An 18,137-nucleotide genomic window follows, 5' to 3' on the forward strand; every position below is an offset into this window, starting at 1 on the left:
ACATTCTATATTGATCAGTCCTCCTGACACTTCGATATTGATCAGTCCTCCTGACACTTCTATATTGATCAGTCCTCCTGGTACCTCTATATTGATCAGTCCTCCTGACATTCTATATTGATCAGTCCTCCTGACACCTCTATATTGATAAATCCTCCTGACACTTCTATATTGATCAGTCCTCCTGACACTTCTATATTGATCAGTCCTCCTGACACTTCTATATTGATCAGTCCTCCTGACATTCTATATTGATCAGTCCTCCTGACACTTCTATATTGATCAGTCCTCCTGACACTTCTATATTGATCAGTCCTCCTGACACTTCTATATTGATCAGTCCTCCTGACACTTCTATATTGATCAGTCCTCCTGACACCTCTATATTGATCAGTCCTCCTGACATTCTATATTGATCAGTCCTCCTGACACTTCTATATTGATCAGTCCTCCTGACACCTCTATATTGATCAGTCCTCCTGACATTCTATATTGATCAGTCCTCCTGACACTTCTATATTGATCAGTCCTCCTGACACCTCTATATTGATCAGTCCTCCTGACACTTCAATATTGATCAGTCCTCCTGACACTTCTATATTGATCAGTCCTCCTGACACTTCTATATTGATCAGTCCTCCTGACACTTCTATATTGATCAGTCCTGCTGACACTTCTATATTGATCAGTCCTCCTGATACCTCTATATTGATCAGTCCTCCTGATACCTCTATATTGATCAGTCCTCCTGATACCTCTATATTGATCAGTCCTCCTGATACCTCTATATTGATCAGTCCTCCTGATACCTCTATATTGATCAGTCCTCCTGACTCTTCTATATTGATCAGTCCTCCTGACACTTCTATATTGATCAGTCCTCCTGACACTTCTATATTGATCAGTCCTCCTGATACGTCTATATTGATCAGTCCTCCTGATACCTCTATATTGATCAGTCCTCCTGACTCTTCTATATTGATCAGTCCTCCTGATACCTCTATATTGATCAGTCCTCCTGATACCTCTATATTGATCAGTCCTCCTGACTCTTCTATATTGATCAGTCCTCCTGACACTTCTATATTGATCAGTCCTCCTGACACTTCTATATTGATCAGTCCTCCTGATCTATATATATAATTGTCTAAGGGTTTTTCCGTCTGTCTGTCTGTCTGTCTGTCTGTCCAGGAAATCCCGCGTCTCTGATTGAATCAGCGACGGGCACAGCGACGATGATGTCATAAAGGACATAGACATCCCGCGTCTCTGATTGGTCGAGGCCTGGCCTGTCAGTGAGACATATCTATATATATAATTGCCTAAGGGTTTTTCCGTCTGTCTGTCTGTCTGTCTGTACTGGAAATCCCGCATCTCTGATTGGTCGAGGCCGCCGGGCACAGTATCGACCAATCAGCGACGGGCACAGCGACGATGATGTCATAAACGACGTAGAAATCCCGCGTTTCTGATTCAGGTACGGGCACAGTATCGACGTAGATGTCATAATGGTTGCCATGGCGACGATGATGTCATAAAGGTTGCCTCGACCAATCAGCAACGGGCACAGTCTGCCGCGAATTCTGGAATCATCATTGTCCATATACTAAGGGGACATGCATATTCTAGAATACCCGATGCGTTAGAATCGGGCCACAATCTACCCACATGTGGTGGCTGGACAGCCGGAGTGCCCCCGGGGCCTGGGGACATGTGGCCGCAGAACTCACAAAAGTGCCACTTACAACCACCGGAGGGAGCCCAAGAGCGGAATTCACAACAACAAAGACACAGTGGTTGGAACCAAAGATCTCAAATTTGGACTCATCAGACCAAAGCACAGATTTCCACTGGTCTGATGTCCATTCCTGACATCAGTCCTCCTGACACTTCTATATTGATCAGTCCTCCTGACTCTTCTATATTGATCAGTCCTCCTGACACTTCTATATTGATCAGTCCTCCTGACACTTCTATATTGATCAGTCCTCCTGATCTATATATATAATTGTCTAAGGGTTTTTCCGTCTGTCTGTCTGTCTGTCTGTCTGTCCAGGAAATCCCGCGTCTCTGATTGAATCAGCGACGGGCACAGCGACGATGATGTCATAAAGGACATAGACATCCCGCGTCTCTGATTGGTCGAGGCCTGGCCTGTCAGTGAGACATATCTATATATATAATTGCCTAAGGGTTTTTCCGTCTGTCTGTCTGTCTGTCTGTACTGGAAATCCCGCATCTCTGATTGGTCGAGGCCGCCGGGCACAGTATCGACCAATCAGCGACGGGCACAGCGACGATGATGTCATAAACGACGTAGAAATCCCGCGTTTCTGATTCAGGTACGGGCACAGTATCGACGTAGATGTCATAATGGTTGCCATGGCGACGATGATGTCATAAAGGTTGCCTCGACCAATCAGCAACGGGCACAGTCTGCCGCGAATTCTGGAATCATCATTGTCCATATACTAAGGGGACATGCATATTCTAGAATACCCGATGCGTTAGAATCGGGCCACAATCTACCCACATGTGGTGGCTGGACAGCCGGAGTGCCCCCGGGGCCTGGGGACATGTGGCCGCAGAACTCACAAAAGTGCCACTTACAACCACCGGAGGGAGCCCAAGAGCGGAATTCACAACAACAAAGACACAGTGGTTGGAACCAAAGATCTCAAATTTGGACTCATCAGACCAAAGCACAGATTTCCACTGGTCTGATGTCCATTCCTGACATCAGTCCTCCTGACACTTCTATATTGATCAGTCCTCCTGATACCTCTATATTGATCAGTCCTCCTGATACTTCTATATTGATCAGTCCTCCTGACACTTCTATATTGATCAGTCCTCCTGACACTTCTAGATTGATCAGTCCTCCTGATACCTCCTCCTGATACCTCTATATTGATCAGTCCTCCTGATACTTCTATATTGATCAGTCCTCCTGACACTTCTATATTGATCAGTCCTCCTGACACTTCTATATTGATCAGTCCTCCTGATACCTCTATATTGATCAGTCCTCCTGACATTCTATATTGATCAGTCCTCCTGACACCTCTATATTGATAAATCCTCCTGACACTTCTATATTGATCATTCCTCCTGACACTTTTATATTGATCAGTCCTCCTGACACTTCGATATTGATCAGTCCTCCTGACATTCTATATTGATCAGTCCTCCTGACACTTCTATATTGATCAGTCCTCCTGACACTTCTATATTGATCAGTCCTCCTGACACTTCTATATTGATCAGTCCTCCTGGTACGTCTATATTGATCAGTCCTCCTGACATTCTATATTGATCAGTCCTCCTGACACCTCTATATTGATAAATCCTCCTGACACTTCTATATTGATCAGTCCTCCTGACACTTCTATATTGATCATTCCTCCTGACACTTCTGTATTGATCATTCCTCCTGACACTTCTATGTTGATCAGTCCTCCTGATACCTCTATATTGATCAGTCCTCCTGACATTTCTATATTGATCAGTCCTCCTGACACTTCTATATTGATCAGTCCTCCTGACACCTCTATATTGATCAGTCCTCCTGACACTTCTATATTGATCAGTCCTCCTGACACCTCTATATTGATCAGTCCTCGTGACACTTCTATATTGATCAGTCCTCCTGACACTTCTATATTGATCAGTCCTCCTGACACTTCTATATTGATCAGTCCTTCTGACACTTCTATATTGATCAGTCCTCCTGACATTCTATATTGATCAGTCCTCCTGACACTTCTATATTGATCAGTCCTCCTGACACCTCTATATTGATCAGTCCTCCTGACACTTCTATATTGATCAGTCCTCCTGACACTTCTATATTGATCAGTCCTCCTGACATTCTATATTGATCAGTCCTCCTGACACTTCTATATTGATCAGTCCTCCTGACACTTCTATATTGATCAGTCCTCCTGACACTTCTATATTGATCAGTCCTCCTGACACTTCTATATTGATCAGTCCTCCTGACACTTCTATATTGATCAGTCCTCCTGACACTTCTATATTGATCAGTCCTCCTGACACTTCAATATTGATCAGTCCTCCTGACACTTCTATATTGATCAGTCCTCCTGACACTTCTATATTGATCAGTCCTCCTGACACTTCTATATTGATCAGTCCTCCTGACACCTCTATATTGATCAGTCCTCCTGACATTCTATATTGATCAGTCCTCCTGAAACTTCTATATTGATCAGTCCTCCTGACACCTCTATATTGATCAGTCCTCCTGACATTCTATATTGATCAGTCCTCCTGACACTTCTATATTGATCAGTCCTCCTGACACCTCTATATTGATCAGTCCTCCTGACACTTCAATATTGATCAGTCCTCCTGACACTTCTATATTGATCAGTCCTCCTGACACTTCTATATTGATCAATCCTCCTGACACTTCTATATTGATCAGTCCTCCTGACATTCTATATTGATCAGTCCTCCTGACACTTCTATATTGATCAGTCCTCCTGACACTTCTATATTGATCAGTCCTCCTGACACTTCTATATTGATCAGTCCTCCTGACACTTCTATATTGATCAGTCCTCCTGACACTTCTATATTGATCAGTCCTCCTGACACTTCTATATTGATCAGTCCTCCTGACACTTCAATATTGATCAGTCCTCCTGACACTTCTATATTGATCAGTCCTCCTGACACTTCTATATTGATCAGTCCTCCTGACACTTCTATATTGATCAGTCCTCCTGACACCTCTATATTGATCAGTCCTCCTGATACTTCTATATTGATCAGTCCTCCTGACACCTCTATATTGATCAGTCCTCCTGACATTCTATATTGATCAGTCCTCCTGACACTTCTATATTGATCAGTCCTCCTGACACCTCTATATTGATCAGTCCTCCTGACACTTCAATACTGATCAGTCCTCCTGACACTTCTATATTGATCAGTCCTCCTGACACTTCTATATTGATCAGTCCTCCTGACACTTCTATATTGATCAGTCCTCCTGACACTTCTATATTGATCAGTCCTGCTGACACTTCTATATTGATCAGTCCTCCTGATACCTCTATATTGATCAGTCCTCCTGATACCTCTATATTGATCAGTCCTCCTGATACCTCTATATTGATCAGTCCTCCTGATACCTCTATATTGATCAGTCCTCCTGATACCTCTATATTGATCAGTCCTCCTGACTCTTCTATATTGATCAGTCCTCCTGACACTTCTATATTGATCAGTCCTCCTGACACTTCTATATTGATCATTCCTCCTGACACTTCTATATTGATCAGTCCTCCTGACACTTCTATATTGATCAGTCCTCCTGACATTCTATATTGATCAGTCCTCCTGACACTTCTATATTGATCAGTCCTCCTGACACCTCTATATTGATCAGTCCTCCTGACACTTCAATATTGATCAGTCCTCCTGACACTTCTATATTGATCAGTCCTCCTGACACTTCTATATTGATCATTCCTCCTGACACTTCTATATTGATCAGTCCTCCTGACATTCTATATTGATCAGTCCTCCTGACACTTCTATATTGATCAGTCCTCCTGACACCTCTATATTGATCAGTCCTCCTGACACTTCAATATTGATCAGTCCTCCTGACACTTCTATATTGATCAGTCCTCCTGACACTTCTATATTGATCAGTCCTCCTGACACTTCTATATTGATCAGTCCTCCTGACACTTCTATATTGATCAGTCCTGCTGACACTTCTATATTGATCAGTCCTCCTGATACCTCTATATTGATCAGTCCTCCTGATACCTCTATATTGATCAGTCCTCCTGATACCTCTATATTGATCAGTCCTCCTGATACCTCTATATTGATCAGTCCTCCTGATACCTCTATATTGATCAGTCCTCCTGACTCTTCTATATTGATCAGTCCTCCTGACACTTCTATATTGATCAGTCCTCCTGACACTTCTATATTGATCAGTCCTCCTGATACCTCTATATTGATCAGTCCTCCTGATACTTCTATATTGATCAGTCCTCCTGACACTTCTAGATTGATCAGTCCTCCTGATACCTCCTCCTGATACCTCTATATTGATCAGTCCTCCTGATACTTCTATATTGATCAGTCCTCCTGACACTTCTATATTGATCAGTCCTCCTGACACTTCTATATTGATCAGTCCTCCTGATACCTCTATATTGATCAGTCCTCCTGACACTTCTATATTGATCAGTCCTCCTGACACCTCTATATTGATAAATCCTCCTGACACTTCTATATTGATCATTCCTCCTGACACTTTTATATTGATCAGTCCTCCTGACACTTCGATATTGATCAGTCCTCCTGACATTCTATATTGATCAGTCCTCCTGACACTTCTATATTGATCAGTCCTCCTGACACTTCTATATTGATCAGTCCTCCTGACACTTCAATATTGATCAGTCCTCCTGGTACCTCTATATTGATCAGTCCTCCTGACATTCTATATTGATCAGTCCTCCTGACACCTCTATATTGATAAATCCTCCTGACACTTCTATATTGATCAGTCCTCCTGACACTTCTATATTGATCAATCCTCCTGACACTTCTATATTGATCAGTCCTCCTGACATTCTATATTGATCAGTCCTCCTGACACTTCTATATTGATCAGTCCTCCTGACACTTCTATATTGATCAGTCCTCCTGACACTTCTATATTGATCAGTCCTCCTGACACTTCTATATTGATCAGTCCTCCTGACACTTCTATATTGATCAGTCCTCCTGACACTTCTATATTGATCAGTCCTCCTGACACTTCAATATTGATCAGTCCTCCTGACACTTCTATATTGATCAGTCCTCCTGACACTTCTATATTGATCAGTCCTCCTGACACTTCTATATTGATCAGTCCTCCTGACACCTCTATATTGATCAGTCCTCCTGATACTTCTATATTGATCAGTCCTCCTGACACCTCTATATTGATCAGTCCTCCTGACATTCTATATTGATCAGTCCTCCTGACACTTCTATATTGATCAGTCCTCCTGACACCTCTATATTGATCAGTCCTCCTGACACTTCAATACTGATCAGTCCTCCTGACACTTCTATATTGATCAGTCCTCCTGACACTTCTATATTGATCAGTCCTCCTGACACTTCTATATTGATCAGTCCTCCTGACACTTCTATATTGATCAGTCCTGCTGACACTTCTATATTGATCAGTCCTCCTGATACCTCTATATTGATCAGTCCTCCTGATACCTCTATATTGATCAGTCCTCCTGATACCTCTATATTGATCAGTCCTCCTGATACCTCTATATTGATCAGTCCTCCTGATACCTCTATATTGATCAGTCCTCCTGACTCTTCTATATTGATCAGTCCTCCTGACACTTCTATATTGATCAGTCCTCCTGACACTTCTATATTGATCATTCCTCCTGACACTTCTATATTGATCAGTCCTCCTGACACTTCTATATTGATCAGTCCTCCTGACATTCTATATTGATCAGTCCTCCTGACACTTCTATATTGATCAGTCCTCCTGACACCTCTATATTGATCAGTCCTCCTGACACTTCAATATTGATCAGTCCTCCTGACACTTCTATATTGATCAGTCCTCCTGACACTTCTATATTGATCATTCCTCCTGACACTTCTATATTGATCAGTCCTCCTGACATTCTATATTGATCAGTCCTCCTGACACTTCTATATTGATCAGTCCTCCTGACACCTCTATATTGATCAGTCCTCCTGACACTTCAATATTGATCAGTCCTCCTGACACTTCTATATTGATCAGTCCTCCTGACACTTCTATATTGATCAGTCCTCCTGACACTTCTATATTGATCAGTCCTCCTGACACTTCTATATTGATCAGTCCTGCTGACACTTCTATATTGATCAGTCCTCCTGATACCTCTATATTGATCAGTCCTCCTGATACCTCTATATTGATCAGTCCTCCTGATACCTCTATATTGATCAGTCCTCCTGATACCTCTATATTGATCAGTCCTCCTGATACCTCTATATTGATCAGTCCTCCTGACTCTTCTATATTGATCAGTCCTCCTGACACTTCTATATTGATCAGTCCTCCTGACACTTCTATATTGATCAGTCCTCCTGATACCTCTATATTGATCAGTCCTCCTGATACTTCTATATTGATCAGTCCTCCTGACACTTCTAGATTGATCAGTCCTCCTGATACCTCCTCCTGATACCTCTATATTGATCAGTCCTCCTGATACTTCTATATTGATCAGTCCTCCTGACACTTCTATATTGATCAGTCCTCCTGACACTTCTATATTGATCAGTCCTCCTGATACCTCTATATTGATCAGTCCTCCTGACACTTCTATATTGATCAGTCCTCCTGACACCTCTATATTGATAAATCCTCCTGACACTTCTATATTGATCATTCCTCCTGACACTTTTATATTGATCAGTCCTCCTGACACTTCGATATTGATCAGTCCTCCTGACATTCTATATTGATCAGTCCTCCTGACACTTCTATATTGATCAGTCCTCCTGACACTTCTATATTGATCAGTCCTCCTGACACTTCAATATTGATCAGTCCTCCTGGTACCTCTATATTGATCAGTCCTCCTGACATTCTATATTGATCAGTCCTCCTGACACCTCTATATTGATAAATCCTCCTGACACTTCTATATTGATCAGTCCTCCTGACACTTCTATATTGATCAGTCCTCCTGACACTTCTATATTGATCAGTCCTCCTGACATTCTATATTGATCAGTCCTCCTGACACTTCTATATTGATCAGTCCTCCTGACACTTCTATATTGATCAGTCCTCCTGACACTTCTATATTGATCAGTCCTCCTGACACTTCTATATTGATCAGTCCTCCTGACACCTCTATATTGATCAGTCCTCCTGACATTCTATATTGATCAGTCCTCCTGACACTTCTATATTGATCAGTCCTCCTGACACCTCTATATTGATCAGTCCTCCTGACATTCTATATTGATCAGTCCTCCTGACACTTCTATATTGATCAGTCCTCCTGACACCTCTATATTGATCAGTCCTCCTGACACTTCAATATTGATCAGTCCTCCTGACACTTCTATATTGATCAGTCCTCCTGACACTTCTATATTGATCAGTCCTCCTGACACTTCTATATTGATCAGTCCTGCTGACACTTCTATATTGATCAGTCCTCCTGATACCTCTATATTGATCAGTCCTCCTGATACCTCTATATTGATCAGTCCTCCTGATACCTCTATATTGATCAGTCCTCCTGATACCTCTATATTGATCAGTCCTCCTGATACCTCTATATTGATCAGTCCTCCTGACTCTTCTATATTGATCAGTCCTCCTGACACTTCTATATTGATCAGTCCTCCTGACACTTCTATATTGATCAGTCCTCCTGATACGTCTATATTGATCAGTCCTCCTGATACCTCTATATTGATCAGTCCTCCTGACTCTTCTATATTGATCAGTCCTCCTGATACCTCTATATTGATCAGTCCTCCTGATACCTCTATATTGATCAGTCCTCCTGACTCTTCTATATTGATCAGTCCTCCTGACACTTCTATATTGATCAGTCCTCCTGACACTTCTATATTGATCAGTCCTCCTGATCTATATATATAATTGTCTAAGGGTTTTTCCGTCTGTCTGTCTGTCTGTCTGTCTGTCCAGGAAATCCCGCGTCTCTGATTGAATCAGCGACGGGCACAGCGACGATGATGTCATAAAGGACATAGACATCCCGCGTCTCTGATTGGTCGAGGCCTGGCCTGTCAGTGAGACATATCTATATATATAATTGCCTAAGGGTTTTTCCGTCTGTCTGTCTGTCTGTCTGTACTGGAAATCCCGCATCTCTGATTGGTCGAGGCCGCCGGGCACAGTATCGACCAATCAGCGACGGGCACAGCGACGATGATGTCATAAACGACGTAGAAATCCCGCGTTTCTGATTCAGGTACGGGCACAGTATCGACGTAGATGTCATAATGGTTGCCATGGCGACGATGATGTCATAAAGGTTGCCTCGACCAATCAGCAACGGGCACAGTCTGCCGCGAATTCTGGAATCATCATTGTCCATATACTAAGGGGACATGCATATTCTAGAATACCCGATGCGTTAGAATCGGGCCACAATCTACCCACATGTGGTGGCTGGACAGCCGGAGTGCCCCCGGGGCCTGGGGACATGTGGCCGCAGAACTCACAAAAGTGCCACTTACAACCACCGGAGGGAGCCCAAGAGCGGAATTCACAACAACAAAGACACAGTGGTTGGAACCAAAGATCTCAAATTTTGACTCATCAGACCAAAGCACAGATTTCCACTGGTCTGATGTCCATTCCTGACATCAGTCCTCCTGACACTTCTATATTGATCAGTCCTCCTGACTCTTCTATATTGATCAGTCCTCCTGACACTTCTATATTGATCAGTCCTCCTGACACTTCTATATTGATCAGTCCTCCTGATCTATATATATAATTGTCTAAGGGTTTTTCCGTCTGTCTGTCTGTCTGTCTGTCTGTCCAGGAAATCCCGCGTCTCTGATTGAATCAGCGACGGGCACAGCGACGATGATGTCATAAAGGACATAGACATCCCGCGTCTCTGATTGGTCGAGGCCTGGCCTGTCAGTGAGACATATCTATATATATAATTGCCTAAGGGTTTTTCCGTCTGTCTGTCTGTCTGTCTGTACTGGAAATCCCGCATCTCTGATTGGTCGAGGCCGCCGGGCACAGTATCGACCAATCAGCGACGGGCACAGCGACGATGATGTCATAAACGACGTAGAAATCCCGCGTTTCTGATTCAGGTACGGGCACAGTATCGACGTAGATGTCATAATGGTTGCCATGGCGACGATGATGTCATAAAGGTTGCCTCGACCAATCAGCAACGGGCACAGTCTGCCGCGAATTCTGGAATCATCATTGTCCATATACTAAGGGGACATGCATATTCTAGAATACCCGATGCGTTAGAATCGGGCCACAATCTACCCACATGTGGTGGCTGGACAGCCGGAGTGCCCCCGGGGCCTGGGGACATGTGGCCGCAGAACTCACAAAAGTGCCACTTACAACCACCGGAGGGAGCCCAAGAGCGGAATTCACAACAACAAAGACACAGTGGTTGGAACCAAAGATCTCAAATTTGGACTCATCAGACCAAAGCACAGATTTCCACTGGTCTGATGTCCATTCCTGACATCAGTCCTCCTGACACTTCTATATTGATCAGTCCTCCTGATACCTCTATATTGATCAGTCCTCCTGATACTTCTATATTGATCAGTCCTCCTGACACTTCTATATTGATCAGTCCTCCTGACACTTCTAGATTGATCAGTCCTCCTGATACCTCCTCCTGATACCTCTATATTGATCAGTCCTCCTGATACTTCTATATTGATCAGTCCTCCTGACACTTCTATATTGATCAGTCCTCCTGACACTTCTATATTGATCAGTCCTCCTGATACCTCTATATTGATCAGTCCTCCTGACATTCTATATTGATCAGTCCTCCTGACACCTCTATATTGATAAATCCTCCTGACACTTCTATATTGATCATTCCTCCTGACACTTTTATATTGATCAGTCCTCCTGACACTTCGATATTGATCAGTCCTCCTGACATTCTATATTGATCAGTCCTCCTGACACTTCTATATTGATCAGTCCTCCTGACACTTCTATATTGATCAGTCCTCCTGACACTTCTATATTGATCAGTCCTCCTGGTACGTCTATATTGATCAGTCCTCCTGACATTCTATATTGATCAGTCCTCCTGACACCTCTATATTGATAAATCCTCCTGACACTTCTATATTGATCAGTCCTCCTGACACTTCTATATTGATCATTCCTCCTGACACTTCTGTATTGATCATTCCTCCTGACACTTCTATGTTGATCAGTCCTCCTGATACCTCTATATTGATCAGTCCTCCTGACACTTCTATATTGATCAGTCCTCCTGACACTTCTATATTGATCAGTCCTCCTGACACCTCTATATTGATCAGTCCTCCTGACACTTCTATATTGATCAGTCCTCCTGACACCTCTATATTGATCAGTCCTCGTGACACTTCTATATTGATCAGTCCTCCTGACACTTCTATATTGATCAGTCCTCCTGACACTTCTATATTGATCAGTCCTTCTGACACTTCTATATTGATCAGTCCTCCTGACACTTCTATATTGATCAGTCCTCCTGACACCTCTATATTGATCAGTCCTCCTGACACTTCTATATTGATCAGTCCTCCTGACACTTCTATATTGATCAGTCCTCCTGACACTTCTATATTGATCAGTCCTCCTGACACTTCTATATTGATCAGTCCTCCTGATACCTCTATATTGATCAGTCCTCCTGACACTTCTATATTGATCAGTCCTCCTGACACTTCTATATTGATCAGTCCTCCTGACATTCTATATTGATCAGTCCTCCTGACACTTCTATATTGATCAGTCCTCCTGACACTTCTATATTGATCAGTCCTCCTGACACTTCTATATTGATCAGTCCTCCTGACATTCTATATTGATCAGTCCTCCTGACACTTCTATATTGATCAGTCCTCCTGACACTTCTATATTGATCAGTCCTCCTGACACTTCTATATTGATCAGTCCTCCTGACATTCTATATTGATCAGTCCTCCTGACACTTCTATATTGATCAGTCCTCCTGACACTTCTATATTGATCAGTCCTCCTGACACTTCTATATTGATCAGTCCTCCTGACACTTCTATATTGATCAGTCCTCCTGACACTTCTATATTGATCAGTCCTCCTGACACTTCAATATTGATCAGTCCTCCTGACACTTCTATATTGATCAGTCCTCCTGACACTTCTATATTGATCAGTCCTCCTGACACTTCTATATTGATCAGTCCTCCTGACACCTCTATATTGATCAGTCCTCCTGACATTCTATATTGATCAGTCCTCCTGAAACTTCTATATTGATCAGTCCTCCTGACACCTCTATATTGATCAGTCCTCCTGACATTCTATATTGATCAGTCCTCCTGACACTTCTATATTGATCAGTCCTCCTGACACCTCTATATTGATCAGTCCTCCTGACACTTCAATATTGATCAGTCCTCCTGACACTTCTATATTGATCAGTCCTCCTGACACTTCTATATTGATCAATCCTCCTGACACTTCTATATTGATCAGTCCTCCTGACATTCTATATTGATCAGTCCTCCTGACACTTCTATATTGATCAGTCCTCCTGACACTTCTATATTGATCAGTCCTCCTGACACTTCTATATTGATCAGTCCTCCTGACACTTCTATATTGATCAGTCCTCCTGACACTTCTATATTGATCAGTCCTCCTGACACTTCTATATTGATCAGTCCTCCTGACACTTCAATATTGATCAGTCCTCCTGACACTTCTATATTGATCAGTCCTCCTGACACTTCTATATTGATCAGTCCTCCTGACACTTCTATATTGATCAGTCCTCCTGACACCTCTATATTGATCAGTCCTCCTGACATTCTATATTGATCAGTCCTCCTGAAACTTCTATATTGATCAGTCCTCCTGACACCTCTATATTGATCAGTACTCCTGACATTCTATATTGATCAGTCCTCCTGACACTTCTATATTGATCAGTCCTCCTGACACCTCTATATTGATCAGTCCTCCTGACACTTCAATATTGATCAGTCCTCCTGACACTTCTATATTGATCAGTCCTCCTGACACTTCTATATTGATCAATCCTCCTGACACTTCTATATTGATCAGTCCTCCTGACATTCTATATTGATCAGTCCTCCTGACACTTCTATATTGATCAGTCCTCCTGACACTTCTATATTGATCAGTCCTCCTGACACTTCTATATTGATCAGTCCTCCTGACACTTCTATATTGATCAGTCCTCCTGACACTTCTATATTGATCAGTCCTCCTGACACTTCTATAGTGATCAGTCCTCCTGACACTTCAATATTGATCAGTCCTCCTGACACTTCTATATTGATCAGTCCTCCTGACACTTCTATATTGATCAGTCCTCCTGACACTTCTATATTGATCAGTCCTCCTGACACCTCTATATTGATCAGTCCTCCTGATACTTCTATATTGATCAGTCCTCCTGACACCTCTATATTGATCAGTCCTCCTGACATTCTATATTGATCAGTCCTCCTGACACTTCTATATTGATCAGTCCTCCTGACACCTCTATATTGATCAGTCCTCCTGACACTTCAATACTGATCAGTCCTCCTGACACTTCTATATTGATCAGTCCTCCTGACACTTCTATATTGATCAGTCCTCCTGACACTTCTATATTGATCAGTCCTCCTGACACTTCTATATTGATCAGTCCTCCTGACACTTCTATATTGATCAGTCCTCCTGATACCTCTATATTGATCAGTCCTCCTGATACCTCTATATTGATCAGTCCTCCTGATACCTCTATATTGATCAGTCCTCCTGATACCTCTATATTGATCAGTCCTCCTGACTCTTCTATATTGATCAGTCCTCCTGACACTTCTATATTGATCAGTCCTCCTGACACTTCTATATTGATCAGTCCTCCTGATACCTCTATATTGATCAGTCCTCCTGATACCTCTATATTGATCAGTCCTCCTGACTCTTCTATATTGATCAGTCCTCCTGATACCTCTATATTGATCAGTCCTCCTGATACCTCTATATTGATCAGTCCTCCTGACTCTTCTATATTGATCAGTCCTCCTGACACTTCTATATTGATCAGTCCTCCTGACACTTCTATATTGATCAGTCCTCCTGATCTATATATATAATTGTCTAAGGGTTTTTCCGTCTGTCTGTCTGTCTGTCTGTCTGTCTGTCCAGGAAATCCCGCGTCTCTGATTGAATCAGCGACGGGCACAGCGACGATGATGTCATAAAGGACATAGACATCCCGCGTCTCTGATTGGTCGAGGCCTGGCCTGTCAGTGAGACATATCTATATATATAATTGCCTAAGGGTTTTTCCGTCTGTCTGTCTGTCTGTCTGTACTGGAAATCCCGCATCTCTGATTGGTCGAGGCCGCCGGGCACAGTATCGACCAATCAGCGACGGGCACAGCGACGATGATGTCATAAAGGACGTAGAAATCCCGCGTTTCTGATTCAGGTACGGGCACAGTATCGACGTAGATGTCATAATGGTTGCCATGGCGACGATGATGTCATAAAGGTTGCCTCGACCAATCAGCAACGGGCACAGTCTGCCGCGAATTCTGGAATCATCATTGTCCATATACTAAGGGGACATGCATATTCTAGAATACCCGATGCGTTAGAATCGGGCCACAATCTAGTAGTATTCATATGGTTCTTTTCGGGTCATTGCGGCCGGGGCGGTTGGGGGGAGTCCTTGGAGTTGGTGGAAATTGGTTTGGGGGGTCCATAGGTATATGGCTCCTCTGTTTTGAAGTTTATTATGTTTCGGATCTGGTGATTGGTGGTGGGGAGTTCCGGCAGGGGTGGTCGGACCTCACGTTTTTACCGCGAACAGTGAACCCTCTTGTGGGGTTTTTGGTGCTCCCGAGCCAGGCTTACAACGGCTGGGAGTAAAATATGGTTTGAGTTATGTTCGCGGTATGGTTAAAATCACCAGATTCTTTTGGGCTCCAAGGACTTCCCCTAGTTTTGAAATGTATGCTTTTACATTAATTGTTAACTGTTGTTTTGTTTAATAAACAGGCTGCTGTGGCCTACATAATTCCAAAGAAACTCTTGTCTCTGTCTTAATTGGGAGAATGGGTTCGGGTGGTCGCGCTGGGAGAGAAAGGTAAGGGGCTGTAAGAGTGTCAGCGGAGGTATCTCCCTCTTTCCCAGGAGGCTTCGACAATACCAGGGTCATGGACTGCAGGTGTCATGTTGCATTTGCAGAGCCCCTGATGTACCTAAACAGTAGAAACCCACCACAAGTGACCCCATATTGGAAACTAGACCCCACAAGGAACTTATCTAGATGTGTTGTGAGAGCTTTGAACCAACAAGTGTTTCACTACAGTTTATAACGCAGAGCCGTGAAAATAAAAAATATTTTTTTTTCCACGAAAATGATATTTTATCCCCTATGTTTTTATTTTCCCAAGGGTAACAGGACAAATTGGACCCCAAAAGTTGTTGTCCAACTTGTCCTGAGAACGCTGATACCCCATATGTTGGGGGGAACCACTGTTTGGGTGCACGGCAGAGCTCGGAAGGGAAGGAGCGCCATTTGAAATGCAGACTTAGATGGATTGGTCTGCAGGCGTCATGTTGCATTTGCAGAGCCCCTGATGTACCTAAACAGTAGAAACCCCCCACAAGTGACCCCATATTGGAAACTAGACCCCACAAGGAACTTATCTAGATGTGTTGTGAGAGCTTTGAACCAACAAGTGTTTCACTACAGTTTATAACGCAGAGCCGTGAAAATAAAAAATATTTTTTTTTCCACGAAAATGATATTTTATCCCCTATGTTTTTATTTTCCCAAGGGTAACAGGACAAATTGGACCCCAAAAGTTGTTGTCCAACTTGTCCTGAGAACGCTGATACCCCATATGTTGGGGGGAACCACTGTTTGGGCACACAGGAGAACTCGGAAGGGAAGGAGCACTGTTTTACTTTTTCAAAGCAGAATTGGCTGGAATTGAGATCGGACACCCTCTGATGTGCCTAAACAGTGGAAACCCCCAATTATAACTGAAACCCTAACCCCAACCCTAACCCTAGCCCTAACCCTAACCCTAGCCCTAGCCCTAACCCTAGCCCTAACCCTAGCCCTAGCCCTAGCCCTAACCCTAGCCCTAACCCTAGCACTAATGGGAAAATGGAAATAAATACATTTTTTTACATTTTATTATTTTTCCCTAACTAAGGGGGTGATGAAGGGGGGTTTGATTTACTTTTATAGTGTTTTTTTGGCGGATTTTTATGATTGGCAGCTGTCACACACTAAAAGACGCTTTTTATTGCAAAAAGTAGTTTTTGCATCACCACATTTTGAGAGCTATAATTTATCCATATTTTGGCCCACAGAGTCATATGAGGTCTTGTTTTTTGCGGGACGAGTTGACGTTTTTATTGGTAACATTTTCGGGCAGATGACATTTTTTGATCGCTTTTTATTCCGATTTTTGGGAGGCGGAATGAACAAAAACCAGCAATTCCTGAATTTCTTTTAGGGGGGGCGTTTATACCGTTCCACGTGTGGTAAAATGGATAAAGCAGTTTTATTCTTCGGGTCAGTACGATTACAGCGATACCTCATTTATGTAATTTTTTTATGTTTTGGCGCTTTTACACAATAAAAACTATTTTATATAAAAAAATAATTGTTTTTGCATCGCATTATTCTGAGAGCTATAACTTTTTTATTTTTCTGCTCATGATGCTGTATGGCGGCTTTTTTTTGCGGGACAAGATGACGTTTTCAGCGGTACCATGGTTATTTATATCCGTCGTTTTGATCGCGTGTTATTCCACTTGTTGTTCGCCTGTATGATAATAAAGCGTTGTTTTTTGCCTTGTTTTTTTTTTTTTTTTTTGCGGTGTTCACTGAAGGGGTTAACTAGTTGGATAGTTTTATAGAGCGGGTCGTTACGGACGCGGCGATACCAAATATGTGTACATTTATTGTTTTTTTTTTTTTTACATAAATAAATGGATTTATTGGGAAATGTTTTTTTTTTTTTTTATTTGGGGATTTTTTTTTATTTTTTTTTTACACATTCTATTTTTTTTTTTTTTTACTTTCTAACATTGTCCCAGGGTGGGACATCTCTGTATTAGATCAGATCGTTGATCTGACACTGTGCATAGCACAGTGTCAGATCAACGATCTGACAGGCAGCTTAGCTGGCTCTCCAGCACCTGCTCTCAGCAGGCGCCGGCTAGCCAGGTCACTTCATGACCCGGAAGGAGTCCGGCGGCCATCTTGGATCCGGGGACTCCTTCCGGGTCACCGGAGCAACGCGATCTCATTGCGTTGCTCCGGTGGGAG

Source organism: Ranitomeya imitator, chromosome 1 (genome assembly GCF_032444005.1).
Source record: "Ranitomeya imitator isolate aRanImi1 chromosome 1, aRanImi1.pri, whole genome shotgun sequence".
NCBI lineage: Eukaryota > Metazoa > Chordata > Amphibia > Anura > Dendrobatidae > Ranitomeya > Ranitomeya imitator.